At 50.4% G+C, this 14744-nt stretch overlaps 1 protein-coding gene across 7 annotated transcripts in view; it reads left to right on the top strand.

Moving 5' to 3' along the window:
- The window catches only part of GATAD2A (GATA zinc finger domain containing 2A), a 101363-nt gene that overhangs the window by 24670 nt on the left and 61949 nt on the right, over nucleotides 1-14744 (top strand). For 5 of the 7 annotated variants that reach the window (XM_012654133.1, XM_012654137.1, XM_012654131.1 and 2 more), the window contains exon 2: nucleotides 13749-13837. The gene's annotated coding sequence lies outside the window, so the exon portion shown is untranslated. Of the gene's footprint in view, nucleotides 1-1261; nucleotides 1283-13705; nucleotides 13838-14744 lie in introns of those variants that run through there. The other 2 variants (XM_012654132.1, XM_012654134.1) reach the window with 2 other exon arrangements.

Below are 14744 nucleotides of genomic sequence, written 5' to 3'. Positions count from 1 at the left end.
GTGGGGAGGGGTTGTGGTCACAGGAGGGAAAGGAGCCTTGGTGATTTAGACCTGGATAAAGATGACTTGGCATCTGGCTGGTGATAACTAAGACCCTGTCAGGGTCCTGATTTGGGGGTTAGGGGTGGGAGTTAGGTGGGGAGGGCTAGGATGTGCCCTGGCCACTGCCCACTCCAGAAGCCCTCCTAGCTGGGCCTGGGCTGTGTCCCAAACTCTCCTTGCTGTGTCAGTGGCCAGGGGACCTGTCCCCTTCCCACTGGTCTGTGTCTGCTTTGGTCACTGCCCCACATGTGTGAGTGCTCAGTGCTGTTTGAGGGGAAGGAAGAAGGGACTTCTGTGCTCACACTCCCTGCTGAGGGACCCTGGTTTGCTCCTGCAGTGCCCTAAGCATGTGGTTGGTGTGCGTGTATGTATGTCTCCTAGGAAATGAAGATGAGAATCGATCCTGGTTGACGACATAGGCTGCTGGGGCGTGTTTATCACGTCCTTCAAGCCCCTTCCCTCATCTTGTATGCTGGCAGACAGGGACTCAGAAATAAGTGTTTTGTCAACAGAGGTCAGGTGGGTGGTTGTGCTCATGGGATGCTCTGAGGGTTTTAGTGCCTTTTACAAAAGACGAGGATGCGTGGGTTTGCACAACTGGGCTCACTCCTCTGGGAGTTTCTGGCAATTCAGTAAAGGGTTAAGTTAGCTTGTACTTAGCAGAGGAACTGCAGATCTGTGCTGGTCCTTACATCTTTGCTTGAGGAATTTTTCCCAGAACCTTGGGAAGGATCTAGCTTGAGGCTGGTCTCAGAGTCAGATTGTCCCTGGTGGTATATTGCTTCATCTTTGAGCCTGGGCCTGACCTGAGGTCTGGATTCCCATCTTACTCCTTTTTTTTTTTTTTTTTTGAGACAGAGTCTCACTGTGTTGCCTGGACTGGAGTGCCGTGGCGTCATCCTAGCTCACAGCAACCTCAAACTCCTGGGCTCAAGCGATCTTCCTGCCTCAGCCTCCCAAGTAGCTGGGACTACAGGCATGCGCCACCATGCCTGGCTAATTTTTTCTGTATATTTTTAGTTGTCCAATTAATTTCTTTCTAATTTTAGTAGAGACGGGGTCTCACTCTTGCTCAGGCTGGTTTCGAACTCCTGAGCTCAAACAATCCGCCCGCCTCAACCTCCCAGAGAGCTAGGATTACAGGCGTGAGCCACCGCGCCCGGCCCCCATCTTACTTCTTAACTGTGTGACCCTGGGCCATCGCCTTGACATCTCGGCCTCAGTTTCTCATCTGTCAAGTGTGAGTATCAGTGGTAGCACCTCATGTGAAGTGTGGATAACAGGTGGGTGCCTCGTGTGAGGTATGGGGGACGGTGGCAGTACTTCATATGAAGTGTGGGCAATAATGGCAGTACCTTGTGTGAAGCGTGGGTGATGATGGCAGTACTTCATGTGAAGGGTGGGTAATCATGGCAGTACCTCATGTGAATAGTGGCAGTACCTTGTGTGAAGTGTGGGCGACGGTGGCAGTACCTCCATGTGAAGCGTGGGTAATGATGGTAGTACCTTGTTCTGTGGTTATGAGGATTGAATGAACTCAGGCATGTAAAGTGCTGGCACCTCGCCTGGCACCCAATAAAGAATTCAGTAATTGTTAGCCACTGTTACGCTTTTCTTTTCCCCTTTCAGTAACAAAACCTCTTGTTAACATATTAAAGATGATTCTCTTGGTGTCCCCAAAGTTTTTGTAAGTGGGCTTTTCCATAGCGCTTTGAATCTGTGGGCCCAGCAGTGCCTTTCTCAGTGAAAGGTCAGGCCCTCTCCTTCCTGCCCCACTGAAGCCTGAGCAACGCTCAGGACTGTGAGTAGGGCAGAGCAGCCCCTGTCCTGGCAGCAGCTAGGCCCTTGGGGACAGAAAGGCAGGGCTTGGCTCTTAGGCCGGATGTTGGTACGGTGTAAGGGTTAGGGAGGGCCTGCGTCTTTATGAGGCGGCCGCAGGAAGGGGAGGGGGAGGAGGTGGGGGCAGCCTTGGCAGTGGGGTGGACCTCCTTTGAGGAAGAGGAGGCAGGAGGGTCCCCTGTAAGGCTGGCCCGGTGAGGTGAGGGGAGTGAGCAGGTGAATGCTGATGGCAGGTGATGTGGGAACACCCCTGCCCCTCCTTAGCCCTGCTAGCCTGTCCCGGCCAACTTCCTAGGGGATGTCTTGCTTGTGGTTGGGTCATCCAGGCAGGCCTGTGCTTCAGGGACACTGGGGTGAGATAGACTTTGTGGGCTCTGTGGGAACCTGACCACATGTAGAGCAATGCTTCTCTTGGATGGGCAGTCTGAGTTCTCAAGGCCGGCAACTTAGCCGTGTGAAGGGCAAAGTATGCGCCAGCCCCATCCGCTGGAGTAGAGCCTGACGTGTGCAGCCACTCTGGTGTGGGCAAGGGGAGGAAAGAGTCTAATCTGTGGCGGACGTGGGCTTTGTGTGGCAGTCCTGCCTCTGGGGGTTCCCTGGCTTACTCTGGGGTTGAGTCTCAGATGCAGGCATAGTCCGCTGAGGGGATAGTCTAAGGCTACATAGGTTCACGGACTTCTTAAGGCAGAGATTGGAGTGAAATTTGCATCGTACCTTATAAACACATTAGCGTCTTAGTACTTCAGCCTCTTACCAGCCAGGAAAATGCCCACTCGAGGCAGAAGCAGCAAGCGTATTTGGGGGCTCCTGGTTTCCTCGATGGTCCCACTCCTCTTGGAGCAGGTTGTCCAGGCATCTGACCCTCTGGGGCAGTTTCCTCCCTGCTTGCTTCCTAGAAGCTGGCTAGTTGGCCACATAAGCAGAACTTCCCCCAACTGGCAGGGCACCCTGTCCACCTGCACCCCCTCTCCCCAAGCCTCATGTTCCTTTTGTGAGGCTGGGGACCCATGCAGCTCTTGTGAGGATTAAGTAATGAGAGGTGTAGGGCTCTGGGAAGCTCTGCCAGCTGAGAGAAGTCAGGGACAGCCCACCCTCATCTCTTCCTCATCTCATCTAAGACTTCAGGGAGGCTCTGCTTCCTCCAGCTTGGCCTCAGTTTACCCTGTAAGGGCTGGGGATGGTGAGGAGAGCTGAAAGTTCTATGAAACGCTTTCAGGAGCCCCTGTAGTTCTGGGCGTCCTCCAATCATGCTTTTATTGTTCGTTACATTATCAAGAAGGTGTGGAGCCCTGCATCTCTCTATTCTTACTTGGGGTGTATAGCACCAGCCATGATTTACTGATAGATGTTGCTATTGTTACAGTTTCTTCCTTCATACTTTGCAGCATTTTAAAGTCAATCACACTGTTTTTGTGATGGCTGTGGTGCGTCATCAGAGTTTGTGGCAGTGATGATATGTCTGGAGCTAGGAACCAGCTTGTTGGTGAGGCTCTGGGAGCCCTGGGCCGTAGGTGCTGTACTGTGGTGTGGCTGGTAGGCACTTTGGCCAAGTCTGAGAATTTGCCAGATTGACTGTTTGCGTTGGCACATGATAGTCAGAGAGGTTGAATTCTGCCCCTTAGCAAAGGAAGCTTGATGGATTTCTGGAAGTCTGTTTCATAGAGGGTAGGGGTGGTGTGGGCAGAGTGGTTGCAAAGTGTGTGGGGACATTGAGGCCTGCCAAATCCACTCTTTTGTCCTAAACTGGACTTTGAGGTGTCTGCAAGGTTCGTGAGTGGATGACACTGACCTTGCCGCTTGCCTGGGTACTCACTAGCCACTCTGGATTTGGATCTAGGTAGACCCTTCAGTATTCTGGAAACCACCAGTTTAAATAGACCTCTGTCACTTGCTCCCAGTCTTCTATTATCAGCCTTGGAGGATCCTTGGGGATAAAGGTGGCAGAGGCCATCTGACACTGCAGGTCTGTCCTGCGGTGTCACAGCTGGTGGACGCTTTCTTTGTGGGTGAGCTGGTGGCCATCCTTGCCTCCTAGGAAGTGCCCAAGTGCCACAGGGGCACCTTCCCTGGAGCGTGGGGGGACTAAAGGTGAAAACTGGATCCTCCACCAGGCCCACGTGATGGTCTGTCCCTCTTTGGTGAGATTTCTGCTATCCTAGTTGCTGCTAGCTGAACAGAATGGTCAGTGTCATCCTGGATGTTATAAGGATAGGTTACCGTGAACATACTGTGGGTGGATTTTGTTTGGATTTTAAGACCATGAAATTCTTTTCCCACAGGCCTCAGTCTCCATTTGTATATAGTGGGGGCCTCCTGGCACGCTCCTCCCTCTGGGTGCTCTTGAACAGCAGCATCAGTTTTCCCAAAGAAAAACATCCTGGAAAGTGAGATACTGGTTCTCAGGCCGGACTCCTGGGGCAGCACCCGCGCAGGTTCCCAGATTGCTGCAGTCAGCGGCTTTTTCACCAGGACCTGTTTGAAGACAGGTTAGACGCCTGGATGGGGAAGTAAATTCTGGACATGGGGCCTTTGGGAGGATGCTGCTCTGCAGAGTCTTGGGGTAATTTACTGGTCTTTGCCCTGCTGGTGAATGTGCAGATCAGGGTTGGTGCCTGTGTTGTCACAAAGTGGCCACCTCTGCCTGGAGTGACTTGAGGCTCTTCCCATGGCGTGGAGAAGGTGTTCACCTGGGGGCTTTGCTTTTGATCCTGTGACACCCCTGTGGCTGGGGCCTGGGACCACTCAGAGGTAACAGATGCTCTGTCCATTGGTGAAAGGAGGATTCTCACCTTTGCAGGAGGTGACAGGTGTGTGACAGGTAAGGTGTTACTGCTTCTTGAAAACCAAACTTGGAAACTTGCCACAAGAATAGAATGGCTGGAGGTTTTATTTCTAGGTATGAAATGAAAAAACCCAGTAGCTGACTGTAAAGCTGATGTAGCTGGTTGACATGTTGCACAACGTAGGGGCCACTTGTGTGGCGATTTCTTGGGGACAAGGCTGGCTGCTGTTGGAACTATTGGTGTTCTCCTACAATGGAGGCGGTGTCTTCTGCAGGAGGGGCTCTTTGTTTTTTTATTTATTTTTTTAGAGACAGGGTCTCCGTCTGCTGTCCAGGTGAGAGTGTAGTGGCACGATCATAGCTCACCGTGACCTCAAATTCCTGGGCTCAGTAATCGTCCTGCCTCAGCCTCCTGAATAGCTGGGATTACAGGTGTGTGCCACCATGCCTGGCAGCACCTGGCCATGGTGGGGTTTTTTATGATCCTTTCTCCCAAATTTTCCTATTTTCACTGGTTCTGGCAACTCAGATGCTCCCTCCTCGGACTCCTCCGACTCCCTTATTAGTGTCATCCCAGGAGGACTGTGAGTTTTTTGGTCACAAGTCACACAGGTGCACATGCAAAGGAAATGACCCACTTGCCCAAGGCAAACTAGATGGGAACCCCCCTCCAGACAATCATATTCACCTCTCTCCCTCTTAATCTCGTCAGCAGTACTTGACCGAGAGATAATTGGGGTGCTTTGGGCATTTCTGATCTGAAATGATTGGCTAACACCCTCTGCCTTCTTGTTCAAGTTGGGTACCTCAAGTGGTGTCACTTGGTGTTTTGTTTTCCATGCAGCATCTGTGGACTCAGCCTGGCAGATAGCTGCCCAGTGTGGCGCTCCCCTGGGCCTGGCTCTGTCTACAAGATAGGTGGGCTTGGTGCTCAGAATTCAAGGCGGGGATGTAGTTAGCATTTTCCTATTCAGTGACGTTGATTGGTGGGCACTATTGAGCTGGTTGTCTGGAGTCTCCCTTGTCTAGAGTTGAATATGACCGGAGCTCAGGGCTCACACCCCTGTGGGCCTGTGTGAGGCTCCCCGCATCTAGTTCCAGGGAGTGGATTTGGGATGGGCTGTGATATCTCTGGCTTCCACTTGAAGAAAAGTTTGTGCCCAAGATGAGCTAGTCATCTTCACCGTTCACCCAACAGGCATTTCTTGACGCCCTTGGCTGTGGGACAAGGCTGGAACAGGTATGTCCCCAGGGAGGTAGGATGCTTCTGCAGCTAAGATCTGGGGTGAGGCTGGCCGTCTTGAGGTCCTTCCCAAGGGTTTCCAGTGCTTTTTCATGCAGCTTATTCGGAAGTGGAGGGAAGGACTGTTTGGTAGTGGAGCATGTCAGGGGCATGGCTGGGCTGGGAGCAGGGTTCCGGAGCCATGCTTTGTTTGACACCTGGGTATACCAGGCTCATTGAGTTTGTTTTCTACACACTTTGGCTCCAAAGGGTTAAAGTGATGCAGGTGTCTCTACCATGAGGATACTATGCTGAGTGAAGTATGTCAGACTCAGAAGGATACCTACTGTGTGATCCAACCTATATTAGGTCCCTAGAGTTGTCAAATTCGTAGGGACAGAAAGTAGAATGGTGGGTGCCAAGGGCTGTGGGGAGAAGGGGATGTGGAGTTAGTGTACAGTGGGGACAGAGTTTCAGTTGGGGCAGGTGAAAAAGTTCTGGAGATGGGTGGATGATGGTTGCACAACAGTGTGAATATGTTTAATGCCACTGAACTGTACACTTAAAATGGTTAAGATGTAAGTTTTATGTATGTTTTACCACAGTAAAGAAAAAAATTGAAGCTTTCTGGTTTCAGAAATATCCTGCATCCTGTGAGAACATGTATTTTATCCTCTAAGAATTAGCTCAGGGAGAAAGGGACAAAGGCACTCACTGATGGCCTGCCTTGTGCCGGTTACTAGGGGGGATTAAAAAAAAGATGCGTATGGTTCTAGAAGGCTCATTGTAACATCATCTTGGGAGCGCGGAGCATTGGAGCACAGAGATTCTGTGGGTTTTCTTCAGTCCCTGGAGGGATGGGACCTGGATACGCTTCCTGTGGCTTGGCAGGGTGATCCTAGGACCTGAAATCTGCAGGGAATTTAAGGAGAGTCTGTTCCAGGGTACTGCTGGGGGATTGCAGGTAATTCTCGTTTTCCTGTAGGTGTATTTGTCAGTGAATTCCCTTAGCATGGCACATTGATATTTTTATTGGTGTGTTTATATAGAAGGTGAGAAACCAATTCCTAGATCCTCATTATTAACTTAGAAGTCATTTTCTCTTTTGTTCTTGTGACATTTTCTTCAGGTGTCCTTTTTTTTTTTTTTTTTTTTTTTTGAGACAGAGTCTCACTGTGTTGCCTGGGCTAGAGTGAGTGCCGTGGCGTCAGCCTAGCTCACAGCAACCTCAAACCTCAACTCCTGGGCTCAAGCGATCCTTCTGCCTCAGCCTCCTGAGTAGCTGGGATACAGGCATGCGCCACCATGCCCGGCTAATTTTTTCTATGTATTTTTAGTTGTCCGATTAATTTCTTTCTATTTTTAGTAGAGATGGGGTCTCGCTCTTGCTCAGGCTGGTTTCGAACTCCTGAGCTCAAACAATCCGCCCACCTCGGCCTCCCAGAGTGCTAGGATTACAGGCGTGAGACACCACGCCCAGCCCAGGTGTCCTTTTAATATTGCAACGCATCAAGCATCCTGAATATTAAACACTTAAACATTCAAATAGTTTCTAAATTCTCAGCGTCGTCTGTATGTAGACATCTGATTTCTGGGCATTTTCAGTATGGGGGCTTATGTGCATTTTTGAACTGCTGTGTGCACTGCCCGGGCAACCACTGGGGAGCAAGGGTAGAAACACTGGAAGCATCCAGATAGAAGTTGAGGTATTTTGAGGAACAACATTAACCATAGTAGTGAAAGTAAGAACTAATTGCTTCTGTTTGGTGCCTGGTGCCAGGGCATGTCACTTGGTCCTCAGGATGGTCTTGAGGGTGTGGTAGTGGAGTCCAAGCTTTCCAGAGGGCAGGGCTCTGGGTCCATGCGAGGACTGTAATTGGGGGTTTTGGGGTGGGGTACTGAACCTCACCAACAGGAAAGGAGGAGGGGAGTGCAGGGTGTGGGTGCCACTGGCACTGCGGTAGCTCTTGATTCTCATTGGTGGCCAGAGGGAGGCCACTGTGGCCTCTGGAACCTTGGGACAGCTATGAGGGAGGTATAACCGGCAGCTCCACCACTGGGAAGCCTGGGCTCACCCCAGAGGCTGTGCAGTCACTGTGGCCTTGCCTATCTCCACGTGGCTTCTTCTGGTGTTGACTCACTATTCTAATTAAGGGCAGAGTTTATGTTGTTATGTTTTTGCCTTAAGACTGTAGTGGAAACCTCATGGTTGTGCTGACACCTCGTGCAGGATGCCATTTTGCCATGTCCTCCTCCATGTCCACTGGGTGTTGGATGGGGAGATGAGCAAGGGCTCTTTCTCTGTGGGGCTTGTAGCCTTTGGGAAGAGAACGTAGTGGGATACTCAGTGTCAGATAGCGAGTTTCGGTGTGGTAGTCTGCGGTGCTGGGAGGGGCTGCTTGGGGAGAGCTGGCCTGAGTAACAGGCACTTGAACCCAAAGGATGGATGGGAGGAAAAGGAGGAAGGAAGGGCTCTCCCTGCCTACCAACAGCATGTGCAAAGGCCCTGCAGTGGAGGCAGGCTTGGTGGGTCTGAGGAATTGAGAGGAGGCCAGGAAGTTGGCCCCAGGAGCATGGAGTGTGTGTGCTTGTGAACATGCGCATATGTGCACCCAGGGTGGGGCTTTGAAAGCCATGGTGAGGTGCTGTGAGCACTGGGGGGACTTAGGGACATTAGGAACGGCTTTGTTGGCTCAGTGCGGGGAGTAGACAAACCTTCCCTCAGTGAGGCTATGGTTACCAAAGCCAAGGGATGACAAGCAGGGGCAGACCAGGGTCTTCGAGGGCACATACTGGTTGCCACCCTAGTGGGTGTCTAAGCTTGAGAGCAGAGATGGGAACTCTGCAGCCCGTTGCCAGCTCTGGTTGCCAAGGATTGGCTCGTGCATCCAGCCTCACTGTCGGCTCCTTGGCCCTCCTGGGGCAGGTTCTTTGCATCTCTAGTCTGCCAAGTCATACTCTTCCCCACTCCATGGGGACACGGAGGGTTGATGAGGCTCTGTGCCTTGGGGAGAGCAGGTACTTCTTATGTCCTGTGGGACCAATCTGAGCACCTCCTCACTGTGCCTCTCTCCTGACTTCTTATCAGTGGCGTGCTGCTCTGGCTAGGGTCACCTCTGTCCCTTTACTGAGAGCCTTTTAAATGCTCAGCACAGCCCATCAGGGATGCAGGTTCCTCCAGGATCATCCTTCAAGACTCGGTGTTTATGGTTTTGGGGCCTTACTGTCTCTGTCGCCCCTACTCGGCTCTTCCGTAGACGGAAACAACCTTAGACAATGTGGTCAGCATGGCTGTGTCCCAGGAAAACCTTATTTACCAGAACAGGCAGCAGGCAGTAGTGTGCCGACCCCCAGATTTGAAAACTTAATCTGTGACTCAAGCTAATCCTTCTCCAGCCAGCACACGTTGGAACAGCATGGCCTCTGGTCTTCATCAAGGTGCTCCACTATTGCCCTGCCTCAGTTTCTCCCTTTTTGATAGAGCCTGGCAGTTCCTCTCCTTGACATTTTGCGAGTCATTTGCTAGGACTGTGAGCAGAGAGGGTCTGTGCAACCCTTGTGAAGGAGGCACTCAGTTTTTGGAGGACAAGTAAACTTTGTAGACCTGGGGAGAGAGGTGGGAGAAGGTGCAGAGTATCATTGGGTTTCATCTTGAACTTTATTGGGCCTAATGTCATGTTCCCAGGATTGGATTGGAGCCAAGGGGACAAATATTTGGTTGCAGACCTAGTCGAACAATTTTAGAGGCAGCACAAGTGCTTGGTGACTGCGGAGGTGTGCAGCAGCTTCTGTAGGGCTGGGCCCGTGGAAGGGACAACAGGGGGCCCCTGGGGCACCTTTTAGAGCCCAGGTTTCCCCATCAGGTGCCAACAGCCCCAGAGGTGATGTCCTTGTACTGGCCAGGGGTGCTGCAGCCCCAGCGTCTCCATGGGACCGGAGCTCCCTAGACATGGCCAGTGTCTGGCTGTGCCTCCTTCCCTCAAGTTAAAAGGAAGCTGACCTCACCTGCCTGAGCTTGAGAGGATAAAATGGCAACAAAGGACTTCTGTTGCCCAAAGTGCAGTGACTTTATTTCATGTAAATCATCATAGCTACCTTCTCTCCAAGTGTGATCTTCCCTCAGAATGGAGAGTCATAGGGTCATGGGGATGGGTGGGGGGGTGGGGGTGTGTGTGTGTGTGGCGGGGGGGGGGGGTACCAGGTGCAGGGTCAAAGCCAAACCATAATGATTTATCAAGGGAGCAGAAGAGTCTCTCATGAGTTGGTAATTGTGTACTTAAGGGTTACTTGATACTGTTTTAAATGTATGGGTTGGAAATAAAAACAGTGAAAGCTCTCTGAACCCAGCCAATGTGGGGTGGATGGCAAAGCAGTCCAAATGATAGATCAGTGAAAAGCGATTACAATTCATTTTCAGGACATGCTGTTAGTTCTGATAATGCTAAGTGATCTGTGCTTGGTTGCAGCTCCTTTGTGAATCTGTACTGATTATATTGAGGGGCTGTTGCTGTGGCTCCTCAGATTGGTGCCTTCTCCTTCAGTGTTAAACCTTTCCTGCTCGTTCATTCAATAAATATTAATTGAGCACCAGTTACGTGTCAGACACTGTTCTGGGTGCTTGAAATAAAATCAGGCGTCAGGCAGACAGACACCCCTGCCCTTGTGGCATTTACATTATTGCTAGGTGAGAAAGTCCTTAGACGACACAGTAGCCATGTTGTGTACCCCGTGGGCGGGGACTGGTTCTGTGGAAGAGGAGGATCAGGGTAGGGGTGTGGACGGTGGACAGTGGGTAGGGTGGGCCTCTGCAAGGGAGACATTTGAGCAAAGATGAGGATGTGTGGCGCAGGGAGCAGCTAGTGCAGACACCCTAGCAGCTACCATTAGGGCAGACCAGTGTGCAGACATTGCTGATAAATTCTGTGGAGCCGAATATGGGCTGGGCATTTGTTGGCAATAAGGGATTATTAAGTTTTCAGGTGTCAGTAGTTACTTTTTAAAGGTCATTTTCAATTCGGGATGCAGATTGAAGAATTGATTGCTGAAATGACATAGTAGCTGGGATTTCATCTAAAACATTGAAAGGCTCCGAAGTGGGAGGGTTCCTGGTGTGTTGGAGGTGTGGCTAGGGAGCGTGTTTGGCTGGAACAGAGTGAGCAGGCAGACAGGTGGGGGCTGGGGTGGGAGGGCTCCAGGAGGGCCTCTGGGGCCGGGAGAGTACAGGGCTTCCCTCTGAGTGAACTTTGAGCAAGAACTGAAAGCAGGGAGTATAGTTTGGAAGCCTCTGTACCAGCAGAGAGGACAGTGTGGCATGTGGAGGTGTGAAGAGTGGTTGGACTCTGATATTTGGTGACAGAACCACCAGGCTTTCCTGATGGATGGATGGATGGTTGGTTGGATGGTGGGAGGAGTCCGTCCCAGAGGGTAACTCCAGATTTCAATCCAAGTGACTGCAAGAATGAATTTGCCCCAAGCTAGACTAGAAAGTTGTGGTAGAGTGCAGAAGTCTGAGGTTACCTTAAAACAGCTTGCCGATTGCGCGGTACACCCGATGCACTGCATGTGCTGTGATCTGATCTTCCTCCGTGCAGGGGTACTTTACCCCTCCAGGAAGATGCTGTCTCATGTGTGTTGTGGCCACACAGAGTAGGGTACTTGGATCTCTGTCGAATATTAGTCCACGTATGCGTGGATGTATTCTGATTGTCGGTCTACTTGTGTGTCTTTGTGTCCATATCATGTTGTCTTGTGGTAGCTTTATGCTAAGTCTCCAATTCAGGTAGGGTATGTCCTCCAAGTTTGTTCCTGTTTTTCAGCGTCGTTTTCATTATTGTGGCTCCTTTGCCTTTCCACGTAAGTTTTAGAATCAGCTTGTCATTTCTATAAAAACATCTCCTGGGAATTTTTGATTGAGATTGCATTGAACCTGTAGATCAATTTGGGAGAGAATTGATAACCTTCTGACCCATGAACAAGGCATATCTGTTCATTTATGTAGATTTTCTTTCATTTTTGGGGGCGATGTTTTATTGTAGTTTTTTTATCCTCGAGTATTTCACATTTTTTATGTGACTGTAAATGGATTTTTTTTTTTTTAAAGGTTTTGAGTTCTGGTTGTTTGTTGGTAGTGTATAGAAACATGGCTAACTTTTATGTATTGGCCATGACCCTGCTGCAGAGCAGCACAGGACATCTGCTGCTGAGGCTTCCCACCTCTGGGGCACAGGGGCCTCAGCTCAGCAGGTATGAATGAATTAGGATTAACACCACCCCACTGTTGGATTTCCCAGCCCGAATGGGGCCCAAAAAAGCGGCAGAAAGGGTCCTTCCTGAGGAGTTGGCCCTGGCAGTGGCCACAGCCAGCCCTGGGCTCATTTAGGAGGGTACCATGTAGTTCACTGGTATTGGCTCCCATCCTTATTTTGCAAGTTCTCCTGTGGGAGTGTTTCTCACCATCCGTGAGCTGTGAATTGCTGTGAACCCAGTTTAAAAATAAAGGTTTCATATCAGAGCAAGCTCCTGGTAGTCATGTGGGTGCAAAGAATGACAACAGAGGTGATGTTGACACTATTTGGCAAGCTACAACTGACAGAACTGCCTGGGAGTCTGGGATTTGGCTTGTTCAGTAGGTTCAGCCTCTGGACGTCTGACGTCACAAATCAGGAGTAGAAGTCATGGGGCCTCTCTCTCTGTGACCTTGGGAGAGTGTCTGAACTTTCTTGAGCCTTAGTTCTTCTGTCTGTAAAACAGGCAACCCCTTCCTCCCTGGACAGCGTAAGCCCCATGGAGATGACCTCTGGGGTAGGAGGCAAAGCCACCTCCATTGGGGGTGGGGGTGGTGTAGCCCACAAGTTCCTGGGCACATCATGCCCTCATCTTTCTCGAGGGACAACTCAGTACTGCCTGGAATTGTGGGTGGTTTCCCTGGGGTCCATGCCAGAAAATGTGGTGGTGAAGAGGTCGTGTTTGAAGAGTGAGACCTGGGTGAGCCATGGGCACCACCTGCCTGCTCTGTGACCTGGGCAAGTTCCTGAATGCTGGACTCATCAGATCTCTTTATCTGTAAAGTGGGCATGATCCAGTACCCACCCCTAAGGTGGTCTTGGGGATTCAAAGAGATGCTGTGTTTGAGCAGAGTACCTGGAACATGCTACTAACTAAGCACCTATTAAATGCTAGGTATTAGTATTTCTGTTTTTAATGTCATTAATACTCTCATAAAAACTTTGAACCATTTATCTGTGTGTTCAGTATATGAAAGATAAAAATAATTTTAGGCTGGGTGAGGTGGTTCATGACTATAATCCCAGCACTTTGGGAGGCTGAGGCAGGAGGATGGCTTGAGGCCAGGAGTTCGAGACCAGCCTGGGCAATATAGCAAGACCCTGTCTCTACAAACAACAACAAAAAACCCAATTTGCTGGACTTGGGGGCACATGCCTATAGACCTTGCCGCTTAGGAGGCTGAGGCGGGAGGATTGCTTGAGCCCAGGAGTTCAAGGTTACAGTGAGCTATAATTGTGCTACTTCACTCCAGCCTGGGTGAGGCTCTTAAAAAAAAAAAAAAAAAATTGTTTCAGCATGGGGCTGCTTAATGCCTTCATGTGTTTGTCAGTACTGGTGAAGTCAGTGTCTGGAATGTTGGCATTTATTGGTTAGCACTGTATCAGTTCATACCACAGAGATTGGCAGAAATTTATTTTCTCCACTTGCCCCTGTTGCAGAAGGTAGCAGGGGCAAAGCTCTGGTGGAAATGTGACATTTTGCTGTGTAATTCCCCCTCAGAGACATTTAAAACTGCCAGTGTGTTCCAGAAACCTTCCTTGGAAACTCAGTGTTTCTTTCTCTGTTCTTCACTTTTAGGTTGATCAGTACGTTGACGCAAGTTGCCTTTTGACATTGCTGCAGCTATGGCCGACTGGTAGGACCAGCATCCTGTACCCCAAAGCCAGGTGAGTGCTTGGGGTCTGGTATCTGTGGAGTGAAGGCTCTGACTTGTTCAGTGGGCCTCTATCAGCTCCTTGGACACTTTAAACTGAGTGCCACTTCAGAATTTGACAGCCACCTCCTAGAGAAGATGGAGCGAGGTGGGTCCCCCTGGGATTGCAGGCCATGCCGTCTCTGTAGGGCTGCCCCGGCCCTTCTCCTCGAGTCTCAGGGGTAAAGAAATCATTCTTATTTGCCACTCATTTGAGAAGCCCAGGCCTAAATAGGATGAGTTCATCCTCTGTGAGGATCAGAGGCAGAGGATAATCCTGGCTGGGTGGCCTTTGACCTCTGGCCGTTCCCATGATTTCCCAACACTGACCTACATGATTAGAATTTTTCCTTAATCACCGTACAGTGCAGGCCCCTGCAGTGGTACTTGGAGCTGGTTGCCCTTACCCTGCCCCAGGCCACATGGGGAGGAAGCTGAGCTGGCACAGAGCTCTTAAGTGGAGACTGCGAATGGCTGTCTGAACCCAGCAGGGCATTGTGGGATTCTCTTTGCTACCATCAGGGCCCAGTCAACAACATTTTGGCCCTAGAGAAGAATGTCGAACTGAGAGATATCTTAGAACTCGGAGGCAGCTTGGAGACCTCCTGAGTCAACTGCTTCCTTTCGCAGACTGAGACACGCCCGGCCCGGAGTTAGCAGGTGACTTGCCGACGGGTCCACCCCCCATCTAGCAGCATCCCGCCGACTGCACAGTGTGAGATTCAGCCACTTTGACTTGCCCACTGTGCTGAATGTGGCAAGAACATGTGGACATGTCAAGTGATTCTGATGTCAGGAAAACATTTCCACAATGTCTTCCTAACAAAACCAAACTTCCCTGGTGCTTAAAAAAACTTTTTTAAAAAAAAAAAAAAATTGAG

The sequence above is a fragment of the Propithecus coquereli genome, unplaced genomic scaffold (genome assembly GCF_000956105.1).
Source record: "Propithecus coquereli isolate 6110/MARCELLA unplaced genomic scaffold, Pcoq_1.0 Scaffold438, whole genome shotgun sequence".
NCBI classification, from domain to species: Eukaryota; Metazoa; Chordata; class Mammalia; order Primates; family Indriidae; genus Propithecus; species Propithecus coquereli.
This window is presented reverse-complemented; position numbering and strand designations above follow the sequence as displayed.